General features: G+C 37.2%; 1 long non-coding RNA gene across 1 annotated transcript; it reads left to right on the plus strand.

Annotated features, from left to right (window-relative positions):
* Positions 1–1,421: 1,421 nt before the first annotated feature.
* LOC108364204 (uncharacterized) lies at positions 1,422–12,126 on the plus strand. The gene is made up of 3 exons (XR_001847719.1): positions 1,422–1,505; positions 8,958–8,966; positions 12,117–12,126. It is a non-coding gene; the product is annotated as an uncharacterized LOC108364204 (long non-coding RNA).
* The last annotated feature ends 257 nt before the right edge of the window (positions 12,127–12,383 follow it).

The following is a 12,383-nucleotide window of genomic DNA, read 5'->3' on the forward strand; positions in this document are numbered from 1 at the left end:
TGGAAGGAGCTAATGGGTTAAAATGCTCTGAGAAAATAATTCCCATGAAATCTTACTACATATATTTTAACCTTTAGTTTTGCTCAGACATTTATTTTACCCATATTTTCCACTTTTTTGAAAAGTACTTAGGCCGGAACATGTAAACTTTAGTAGGCCATAAAATAAAAATGCGAGCTAGCTTTTGCAAATCCATCAGAAAATATTAGCAAAGTCCGGGTTGGTTTGATTTGCCATTAAATTGTCGCACGGTGTAGTTAAGTGCAGGGTTGGGCACGCTGCACTAAATTTTTAACGCACTGAGCTTTTTATTACCACTATTCGTTTAGTGGTAGTGAAATTTTAAATGCATTAGCACTAACTTAGGGCTTCCAGACGTCCTGGTTTTCCAGGATTTGTCCTGATTTAAACAAATTGTCCTGGTGTCCTGGTCCACACTTAAATTATCTTGGTATTTTAATGAAGGTCGATGCAAACGCCCATCTAACTTTTAGCACTTTTTTGCTTTGAAAAAAAAAAATAAATATCTATCTGTATTTTCAGGCAACTGCCAAAAGAGTGCAAGTTACTGGACAGGTACACGGGTGAGGGGTCACACATACTACGCAGTAGATAATTTCAGAAGAAAAAGGCCTTTCTGGAAGTCATTCACTTCTCCTTGCTTTTTTTGTACAGACTGGCATGCGTCTGCTTTCGCTACTCAAAGAAGAGCTTCCAGAAGGGCTTTTGTAGGACGTACTTCTGAAGGTCTTTTCAAGAAGTTCTTTTAAGGCTGTTTTTAGTTTATAAAAATCATACTTCTTTAGGAATTTAAATATTTAGGGTTCAGATCAAATATGTTTCATTATATATTGAATCCTAGTAATGCTAAATAATATAAACATATCCTAAAGTACATTCGCGTTATTTGTAAATAGGAAACCCCTTTCTAGGAAGCATGCAGGTAAGCACGTTCTTCAGTGTTTATTGGGTAAGTCTTTTAGAATGGCTTCACTTCAGACAGCCTACCTAAATGGTGGTAAGGCAAGCATTTAAGACCACGTTAAAAGCGCCAAACATTTTTCCAAGTTTACCGTAAAAAGAATTATTAATTTACAAAAACAAATCAGAGCTTGAGCGTTTATAGTATCAAAAAACACTTCAAAATAATGCAACGCCAAAACCAAAGAATCTGTATTTATAGGGATTAAGTGTCTTGGTCGATGGGTTCAGGGTTATGGCAGCCCTACACTAAGTGCTTAGTGGCAGTAAAAACAATTTGTCACTACCACTAACCATACAGTGGTAGTGAAAATGTTTATACCCGAGCGCACTTGCACACTCTGTTCACTTAACGGTTGGTTGTAACAGGCAAAACGAATCGAGAGAGATATGGACAAATGTATACATAAATGATCAGATTGAAAAGAGAAATACGTCCGTCCGTCCGTCCGTCTGAGCACACGATAACTCGAGTAAAAATTGAGATATCGTAACGAAACTTGGTGCGTGTACTTCTTCCTTATGTAGGACGGATGCTATTGAAAATGGGCAAAATCGCCCACCTCCCATATAACGGTAGTTTTCAGAAATACGAAATCTTCGATAAATCAGTAAATACCGAAGCTAATTTATTCAAAAATAATGCTTGTAATAATTCTTTAGCTAGAAATACGTTTTTAATAAAATTGGGAAAATGGGACCTGCCCACTTATGACCCAAATATGTGTATTTCGGTAACCGTTCTACCAATTTGTACCAAACTCGGTATGGTTATTGTGCTTGCCACGTAAAAGAAAATCGTTGAAAATTATTGAAATCGCACTAAAATTACGGCCACTTTTCATACAACGGCTAATTTCAGAAATGCTTGGAACTTCGACATTTCGAAATTTAAGGTCGCTAATTTACTCAAAATTGATACTACCAACAATACCTTGAAAAGACGTAAATTATTTGGGATTTCGCAAAATTTGCGCGATACCGCCCACATATGACTATATAAGTTTATCTCATTATGTCTATCTGAATGTTCTATCGAAGATGTTTGAAATAGGGGCAAAGCCACCCCTGCTTACCATTTAGCGTTAGTTTTCGGAAAGGTAAAAAAAAAACTATAATTAATACTTGCGCCGAGAATTTAATGTTCCGCTCCGCCCGAACTTACGACTTTGTTATTTGTTTTCACTAACACTGAGCACCTAGTGGTAGTCAAATTTTTTTCACTATCACTAAGCACTTATTGGTAGTGAAATTTGATTTGCATTACCACTAAGTGCATAGTGTTATTGATAAATTGGTTTCACTACCTCTATGCACTTAGTGGAAATGCATATCATTACCACTATAAGGTTAGTGGCTATAAATTTTGGAACAAACCTGTTATAAAGAAATGGGTATTAAAATCACAGATCGCTAAATTTTCATAAATTTGTAAACCAGTGTAACTAGTCAGTGATAGTGAAATTTTCATTCCCTTACCGCTAACCAGATAGTGCTAGTGAAAATTCTGTTTCACTATCACTATGTAGAGGTAGTGAAATTTGAAATGCACTAACTAACCGTAAAACAAGTGCGATTTTTCCATACAGACTTTCGTAAAGTAAAATTAAAAAATTAATAAATAAAAATAGGTTTTCCTATTAAGGAAATAAGACTTGCATCGAGATAAAATTCGCCACTTTTCCTCCAATAGTTACCTGCGGAAACTGCTTTTGGAATTTCTGAGGACAACATTTCGAGCACTTAAGCGAGGTTACCATTCGAATGTTGAGTTAACCTCGAAACAATTTTTATTTTTTATTTTTTGGATAAGTGTTTATTATTTGACTTTATCGGCACATATAGAAATTGTTAAGAGAGCAGAAGAAAAAATTCAACGCTGTAAAGTTTTATGTGTTTTATCTAATTGAGAAATATATAAATTGACTGAAATTTCTGGCTTTTCCATTTTTGAAGAATGTATTCCGCGATAACAGGTAATCATTTGTTTTTTGAAAATGTATCCGAATATTTTTTATTTTTGCAACAATAATATTTAAGTTAAATTTGCATTTTTATTTCTATACAACTGTAATGGCGATTTCGTTTCTACAAAAAACTTTCGCCTTGTCATTGCCCGGTCCTTAGTGTTTGTGCTGAGAGGGCAATGAGAAGGTAGCATTTTTCGGAAGAAACGAAAACGCCATAAGTGAATACGCTCAGAATGTGTAATATTTTACTTTTAGCAGTGTTTCTGTACATTTTTTGAATAAAATTGAATAGATTTTTGCACAAGAAAAATTGAGCTATTTATTTTTTGAATGCATATCGAGCCCTAACCGCCAAAATAATGTAATAATATTCCTTGGGCATCTAGATGTATTTCTGCATCGAAAAGAAAATTTTGAAAAAAATGGCGCTTACGTTATTTTGGCGGTAAGGGCTCGATATTTTAAGCATAATTTTTATATTATTCATGCATACTTTTAGCGTTTAAAATCATGTTTTTATGGCATATTTTTGGTTGCTCTACTTATGACTATCAAATCGACCATCAGCTAGATATTTACTACAAGCAAAATTCCGAAAAGAACGTAGGAAAGTAGAACGATAATAAAACATCAGTCGATAGACGCGTGTTCAAATTTAAAATTATTTCTCTGTGAATTCAAAAAACTGAACATATCGAGCCCTAGAGCATCTAGATGCATTTCCGCATCAAAAATAAAATTTTGAGAAAAATGTCGCTTACGTTATTTTGGCGGTTAGGGCTCGATATCTTCTAGTTAAGCGCGCTTCTTCTTGTTTGGCGATGTAACCACCTGAGCGATTTTGGCCGAGTTCAATAAAGCACGCCTGTCGTCTCGCTTCTGTGCCAACTGACACCAGTTGGGAATGCCAAGTGAAGCCAAGTTCTTCTTCATTTGATCTTTCCATGGCAGTGGGGGCTCCCTCTTCCTCTGCTACCACCCTCGGGTTTCGAGTTGAATACTTAGAGACCCGGAGCGTCGGAGTCCATTCGCTGCATTTGAATTTGCTCCACTATGTCTATGTCGGATGTTGTCATTGTCCATGCTTCTGCGCCATATACCAACACGGGCATGATGAGTGACTTATAGAGTGTGGTTTTCGTGCGTCGAGAGAGGACTTTACTTCTGAATTGCCTACTCAGTCCAAAGTAGCACTTCTTGTCAATTGAGATTCTGAGTTGGATTTCGATTCTGACATTATAATCGGTTTGCTGGTTCCCAAGTAAACGAAATTTTCTATTTTCTCGAAATTATAACTGTCAACAGTGACATGGGTGCCAAGGCGCGAATGTGCTGACCGTTTGTTTGATGACAGGAGGTACTTGGGTTGTCTTCGTTTACCACCAGACCCATTCGCTTTGCTTCCTTATCCAACTTGGAAAACGCAGAACAGACTTCGCGGTTTTTCTTACCGATGATGTCGATGTCATCGGCATACGCCAGCAATTGTACGCTCTTGTAGTAAATTGTTCCTGAGCGGTTCAGTTCTGTATCTCTTATTCTTCTCTTCTCCAACACCAAATTAAAGAAAACACATGAAAGGGAGTCGCCCTGTCTGAAACCCCGTTTGGTGGCGAACGGATCGGAAAGGTCTTTCACCTCCTAGCCCTGTACGCTTTTGATGTACTATTAGCTCTCTCTATACTATAAATACTTACGAATTTATATATCTTTCCGTTAACAGCTAATCGATATTTTCAACAATATAGCAACTAGACTGCTTCAGCTCATCAGGGTGTCCTAGACCACCAGTCTACCCCCTCCAAAATGGAGGGTAGCAGTTTTTATGACCTGTTTCTTGACCTGTCAAGTAGGGGATTCTCTATATTTTTGTCGTATTACGGATTTCCGGCTTCGAACGGCAGTAGATTAGACTGACCGGAAGTCCATTTTTTTAATGGGAGAGTTTGCCGTTGCCTGCAGGTTAGTGTCCGCTTTAAGATACTCTATTTCTTATTTTAGCTGTTGCTTGGGACAGTGATCGCACGCTGGTCCTACGGAGTGGTAGTGCGTTAACAACTTGCTTATAGTGGTGCGAGCGCAAAGCCAGAAATCAAGGCAATCGTACACACACACAAATTACTCGCCGAGGGTGAGCGCTTTTAACTACAAACAACACGTTTGTACGTATACACTTGTGAGTATGTAAATATACATATACATATATTCATTACGTGCATTTAAATATCTTGCAGTGTCGTATTTACATACTTTTTTTCTACAAACCTGACAAAATATTTTACCTTAAAAAGTTGTTGCATTTAAAGTGAGAAATCAATGGCTGCTTTTCCTTAAATTCTGCACTCCATTAATTTCTTTTACGTTTTAAGAGTCCTAGTCGTTCATCATACGCGACCACTCAACCTGACACAACTGGAAATCAAATAACGAAAACAAAAAAGAAAAACAGCAAAAGCAGGAAAATAACATAAACCAAAAAAAAAAGCTCTATATCCACGCTGGATCTAAAACAACTTCGACAGCAACAAAAAAGATAAAATCAACAATGACAAAAACAAAAACAACAGCAGCAACAATGCGTGTGACTGAGCGCAAATAAAAACAAGAGTGCAAAAACAAATGCAAAAGCGTCTGCCAGTATCCACCAAAAAAAGGATGCCAAGTTCGTTAGCATTCGTTGGTCGTGTTCATCGCACACAACTCGTCTGGAATACAAATGAGGCTGGCACATGCATACAAACGTACACACATACATACATACAAAACATTCGCCCGTTGGCCGCCACCCTACGCCCGTCCCATATTCAAGTGTTTGTGTTTTTGGGCTCAGCGTGGTTATCGGCTAACGGTGCAACTCTCATCATTGTGTGCAGTGACTGTTGCTGACATGGTCCGAATTCATATCCTGCACAGGATGTTGCTGATTTACAATAAATTTTTCTTTCATTCCTCTCGCTTTTTTACTTTCCTCTGAAGCGATTTTTTTTTAAACATTCTTATGGATTTTCGTTCCTGTGCGAACATACATACATAATTCTATATAACTATCTACATATACATATGTAACTAACTCTTTATAAGTAAGTACATATTTAATAGAAATTTTGTTTTCCTGTAATTCAATGGTATCTGTAAGAAGGCACTTCTCCTCCGTGTCGCCGAAAGAAAACAGCAGGTCGGGTTTGTCTAACACAGGTAAACTCAGGTCCAGCATATAGATAAAAAAGTTTATTAATGCATTTCTTTTGATACAGAGTAACGATGCAGACGCCGTCATCATAGCGGTGAAATCCGGAGAAAGGGCGATTTGGTTGGCGCACGATGCAGGCATATCAACTCCACCCCCAATCCTTGAGGAACGTAGTAATGGAGGCTTCAAGACTCCGATGATCATAGTAGCGGACGCGAATGCCCATGATCGCATATAGCGCAGCTCAGACACAAATGAACGCGGTGAGTCGATATTCGAATCCGTTATGTGCAATAACTTATAGGTTAGCAATGTAGATGATACCCCTATCTTCGTGACGTCTGTTAGAAGGGAAGCCATTGACATTACAAGTGTCAATGAATAGGGGCAACCCTTTTAAATGACAGGATTCACGCTAAAGACAATTCCTTTTCACACCACATGTATGTGGTTTCTAACCTATCCGTACCGATGAGCAAAAAACAACCGATCTTTAATTGCAGGAAAGTGAGTTAGAAAAAGTTTGAAACAGGCTTTTGGCCTTAAAACCAAATAAACTCGGAGAATCAACTTGATACACTACTTGGCGATCTAACAACATCCAGACCAGGGTGACAAGTAGAAAACCAAAAGCCCTATGGTGGTCCACTAAAATTGCAACCGTCAGAAAAGAATGCAAATTTAACGAAGCTAAAAGATTTAACTCCTGGAATGAATTTAAATACTGCAAATGCCGATTTAAGTATGCACTCGGAGACGCTAAGCGCTCTTCACGGAGAAGCTTCTGTTAAAAGATAGAAAGTAGAGGCCAGCAGCCCACGTAGAACACTATCTATGAGTCCTAGAAATATGAGGTAGCTCACCAAGGCAGATGGCGTTTGGACAACTAGCAGCAAAGAAACTCTAGAGCTTCTAATACAAAAGCACTTTCTCGGTTAGCTACGCAATAAAGTCATCAGCATTCGACTCGCAGGCAACAATGATGACTTCTCAGCGAACATTATTACCGAGGAGAATATAAAACGTGGTATTAACAGCTTCGAAAAGTATAAGTCTTCGGGACCAGATGGAACTATTCCCGCTGACCTACAGCATACAGCAGAGATGATTGAACCCATATTCGTAACCGTCTTTAAGGAAGCGTTACGATTTAATTATACACCTCACAAATATGAGGAGCTAAAAGCACTTTTCATTCCTAAAGCCGCTTCCACTCCTCACGGCCTGGGTTCAAGGCCTAGTAACACACAAAGAAAAATTTGAAAAATTTTTTTTCCTGACAGCGGTCACCCCCCGGCAAGAAATGGCAAACATCCGAGTGCATTTCTGCCATGAAAAAAAGCTTTTCATAAAAATACAATCACCGTTCGTAGTCGGCGTAATACTGTAGGTCGCTCGCCTTTGTGTGACAACATCAAGCCGCACGCCACAACTCCGAGGAGAAGCTCGGCCAAACACAACATACATATGTTTAAGCGCCGATCGATTATTATAACAAGACACTGCCTAATTGGCAAGCATTAGATGCGTGGAAATCAGGAATCTTCTAAAATTCCTGCGAAGCTCAAAATGGGTTTAGCAGATTTTGGGAGCTTCTGGCCCCAAATGCTACAACACAATGTGCCCTGAGCTTAAGCGTATCTTATAGGCAATGGCGACAACTTAATTTAACATATGTACATGCATCTATGAATCTATTCATATGTATACCTACAATCTAAAAAAAATTGTGTAGCTAAACTGATTTCCTACGTTATTATTCGCTAAATTACATGCTCGATTATTCAACGAATAGCTTGTTTAAATTTCGGACTTTTTAGAATGTACAGTTAGACTGGATTAAGACTGTAATATCGCTGCTGTGGCGTGCGTAAATTTACTACGAAAATGTGTACAAGCTACAAGATACACATCTGCTGTTTGATTTCACTCGTAGAATTGTGTACAGCCGCTAACAAAGAGGATTTTTACACACGAAAATGTGTAAACGAGAAAAATACATATTCATTGTGTAAATTTACCAAAAAATATAAAAATAAACAAAAATATACTTGATTTATAGTCGCATTTTTAAACAGACAGTGGTACAAAATAAGGTTACTTTATCGCACTACATTTCGGTCTGGTGAAGTAAAGGCTTCACAGGCAAGGTCCCATAGAAATCTTTGTCTATGCAAACCGCAATTAAAGAAGTTATTTTGCAGTACTAATTTTGCAAAGGATTATCACATAATTTCGCGTAAGTAAACCGCTTTTATGACAGACAGCTTGATGCTGTGTCAAGGACGTAGGCTAATCGAAAACCGAATCATAATCGTACCACCAAGGAGAAAAATTACTTTGGCGGTACATCCTCCTGACGAGGTAGAATATCTAGAATTCGTTCTAACTTAGACAGCTCGGGAGACATATTAGCTAGTATATTCCGAACCGATGGGAAAATATAAGATTGTTAAAGCACCTTCGTATTGAGCTACTTGCTTTCTAAGGGATTGTTACGAGTCCCATAAACATTGATATATATTTAACAGTAAAATAGCTTATGGCATAAGACAATGCGACACCTTGTGAATCACCATATAGTATGGAATCCACTACGTAAAACTTTCGAAGCAATAGAAATTAAAATAAATATATCGATGGTCCTCTGCAATAACGACATAACTAAAAATTTCGTATATTTCAGTAGACCCAATTAAAGATTTTATGTTTCGTAATTTAGCAATAATACGTCTTGAAACGTAATTATTCCGGATTTTTTACAGTCACTCTGTAGGGAAAATTTTTAAACTTTCAAATTAAGACTTTTGTTAAAGATTTAGTAAGTGTTAGACTGCAAAAAATCGAAATAAGTAACAACTCCTAAGGAGTTAAATGCAAAAAAAAACCTACTTGTATAGCTGAACAATGGTATAAAACGAAAAGTTTCGTTGTTTCCCATAAAATCATCACTATCGAGAGATTTTGACTTATGCCAAAATTCACTATAAATGTGCCACTCTTCATCAGCAAAGGTTCTCTTCTTCGGTTTTGTGACAAATGGCAAAACGGCGCCTCTGCCGGATTGGTTACAACTAAGCGTATGTCGATTTGCCATAGAAAAATATGGTTATTTATAAACCTAATCCGCTATATAACTCAAAAACATGACATTTTGTGTTGTGCCGTTTTTGCAGAGGACCATCGATATGTATATCTACGTAAATTTTTGTTAAACGGGAACACAGTTTTACTTGCCGAGAAGTGACCGGGTTACGAAGAAAAATCTGGTTTTGGTTGGCTGGGTGGTAGTGCGCACCCCTAAGGGAAGACAATGAGGAAGCAAATAGGTTGGCCAAGGCATAGAGGTCGTGACTAACCTCCTGACCAAAAGATGAAACTGAGTTACGCACATTTTATAAGTGTTTTCCACCTCACGTAAAACAAACTTCAATAAAAGGAAACATTTATGGTTCGAATGAGACCCCCGTCTTTTTATGCCGACTATAACAAACTAATAGAGCACTACGATTTGAGTGTACTTGGAATGTCCGTAGCCTTAATGTCTTTGACCGGTTGGTTGATGTCTTCTGAAAAAATGATGACATCAACGCCATGCAAGAAATGCGATGGACGGAGCTAGGCAAAAACCTAGTGGGGTCTTGCAGCGTTTACTACAGCTGTCATGTAAAGGAGCGCGAATTCGGTGCTGGAAGAGAGACTCCGTCGCTTGATTCTTCTGTTCCAGTTAATAAATGCTACATAAACAAAAAATCAAAAATCGGGCTAAACTGGTCTCTTGCACATTTTATTAGTTTTCATAAAAAAAAAAAAAAATATTAATGAAATTGAATTAAAAATGAAGTCTCCTGTGAGCACTAAATTCCAGTTTTGAACCACTATCCGTGGCCGCGTACTGTCTGTCGCGATTTTATCTATTTTCCGAATAATACAACTATACTTTGAAATCTGTCCACTTTCTTTTAGATTTTTTGCAAATATTTCAACACATTTGTGAACAGTTTAATCGCCACAATGCTGACTGACCTTCAACTCTTTTTATACCAATTTAACGTCGATGTAGAATAACTCAAGCGCCAAACCGCAACCCCAAAACGCCAGAAGGTTAAGTTAGCTAAAGTTTTTGAGAAAGAAATGCTCAGCAAGTTTCATCTATGTTTGTATGTACACACGTACTTATATTAATATTTTTACACACATAAATACACATATATGGACATCCTTGCTACTCTCTGCCATCCATTTTCTGTTTTCAGTGTAAAACTTTTACGATGTACTAACAACTTTGAATACTCTGATTTAGATTTACTTTCGGAGGCCCCACAACAGGCACACAACAGGTGAAAGTGGAAAGTGAATTACGGCCAAGTTTTTGGCGCTAACTTTTGAGCTCATTTGCTTGATGTGGCGGCTAAAAGCCGGTAACCGGCAAAATGCAGGTTTAGTGTGAACAAACTCGTTTAACATGCTTGAAAAGAATAAAAAAGAAAAACATATCTGTGGTACAAATAGATCCAAGAAGTAGATTCTTTAGACATGTATGTATTTATGAATGTATATATAATAAATATTTATTTCCAAAGTTGCCACCCCGCTAGTGATAATTCAAATATGTGTGCGTAAGCATATTAGTTGTACATACAACTTTATGTTCACAACTTAGCCGGTGGCATTTGAGTACGGGAACTACGGCTAAAGTCTAGACTCTATAGGTTATCTTTGGTATGCACATATATGTAACTACATATATAATGCGCCATATGCAGATTTGTAAATGAAGCCCTAAAACTAAAAACAAATATAGGTTTTTGTAATAAATATAAACCTTAATAAAATTTCATTATATGGTATATATTTTCCAAGGAAATCTAGGATGAATATTTTACCCTTTGCATGCACTGCTAACCAATGTACCAGTACAAAGTGACCTTTACTTTGGCTATCTACAATTTTACGCCGACTCCGAGCAAGGGTTGTATTTTTATGAGAAGCTGTTTTCATGGCAGAAATACACTCGGAGAAAAAACGGTTTTATAAAAGTTATATAGCCCTGTAAAAAATAAAAAGACCAAAAATTTTACTACATATATGTATATTGCATTGTATATTGTGCACTAATCCATATTTCTAACTTACAACGATTGTCGACTAAAGGATGGAATTATTTTAAGAAAGTATTCAGAGCTTCGATTATCCTAATTTAAATTGTAAGCCCACAGTCAGCGAGATTCTATAATTTGCAATTAACGATATGGCAGGGTGGGGAGAAAGAAACGGTTTAGGGGTTAACCGCTCCGAAACCGAACTTGTTCAGTTCACCAAGCGATATAAGGTAGACAAATTTCGAACTCCGTCCCTCAATGGAGCAAATCTTAAATTGTCAAAAGAGGCAACTTTTTTAGAAACGGAACACCGAAAAGTGGAGAATATGGCGCTTAATTCGCTCTACTCATGTCAAGCTACAATTGGGAAAGACTAGGGGCTATCCTCTGGAACCACCTTTACTAACGTCCTGAAATTTTACACAGCTATTTATGATATCAATACCGTACTTTCGGCGAAGAGTGGTAGATTTTGTTCACTTCTAGAACACCTATTAGTAACATGAAATTTGGTGTAACTTGGTAGCCCAGTCGTGTGATGAAAAAATATTGGGCTCTGGCCCAGTGTTGACAAAAACCCCTGTGAAACCGCCGTTAGAGGAGGAAATATTATCTTTTGTTGTAAACATCTGGAAGGTCAACCGTTAACGATTCTGAGGAAAAAAAGAAAGAGTTTATGTAGATGTGGGCAATTTAGTTTTTAACCTCCAAGAGGCTCTCAGACAAATATAATCGAAAAACTTATTTACAGTTTGAATTGCTATGTGTTTGACATATTAGTCTGTGATGAACATCTCATCTATACATACAAATACATATGCATATTTTTTATAAATAAAAATCGAGGTTCCTTTTTCGGTCTAATTTCAAAAGCTACTGAAGAAATTTGTGGGAGACTTGGTAGAATTAGCATTAATCAATGCGGTATTAACGTTCATAATTCGATTTAAAGTTTTCCTGTAAATTCACTATAAATTATGCTGGTGGACTTCAAAATAGTAATTCGCATAAAGAATTTAGTATTGGTGAGAGGTAAAATTCAAAAGTGTATGAAAAAGATGTCGAATTTCGACAATCGGGCGATACTAGTTTTTATAATTGGAAAATATGTATTTGATGGGAAAAAATCGCCAATGGCGA

This window comes from Rhagoletis zephyria, unplaced genomic scaffold (assembly GCF_001687245.7).
Source record: "Rhagoletis zephyria isolate East Lansing unplaced genomic scaffold, Rhagoletis_zephyria_1.1 Rzeph_scaffold_01493, whole genome shotgun sequence".
NCBI classification, from domain to species: Eukaryota; Metazoa; Arthropoda; class Insecta; order Diptera; family Tephritidae; genus Rhagoletis; species Rhagoletis zephyria.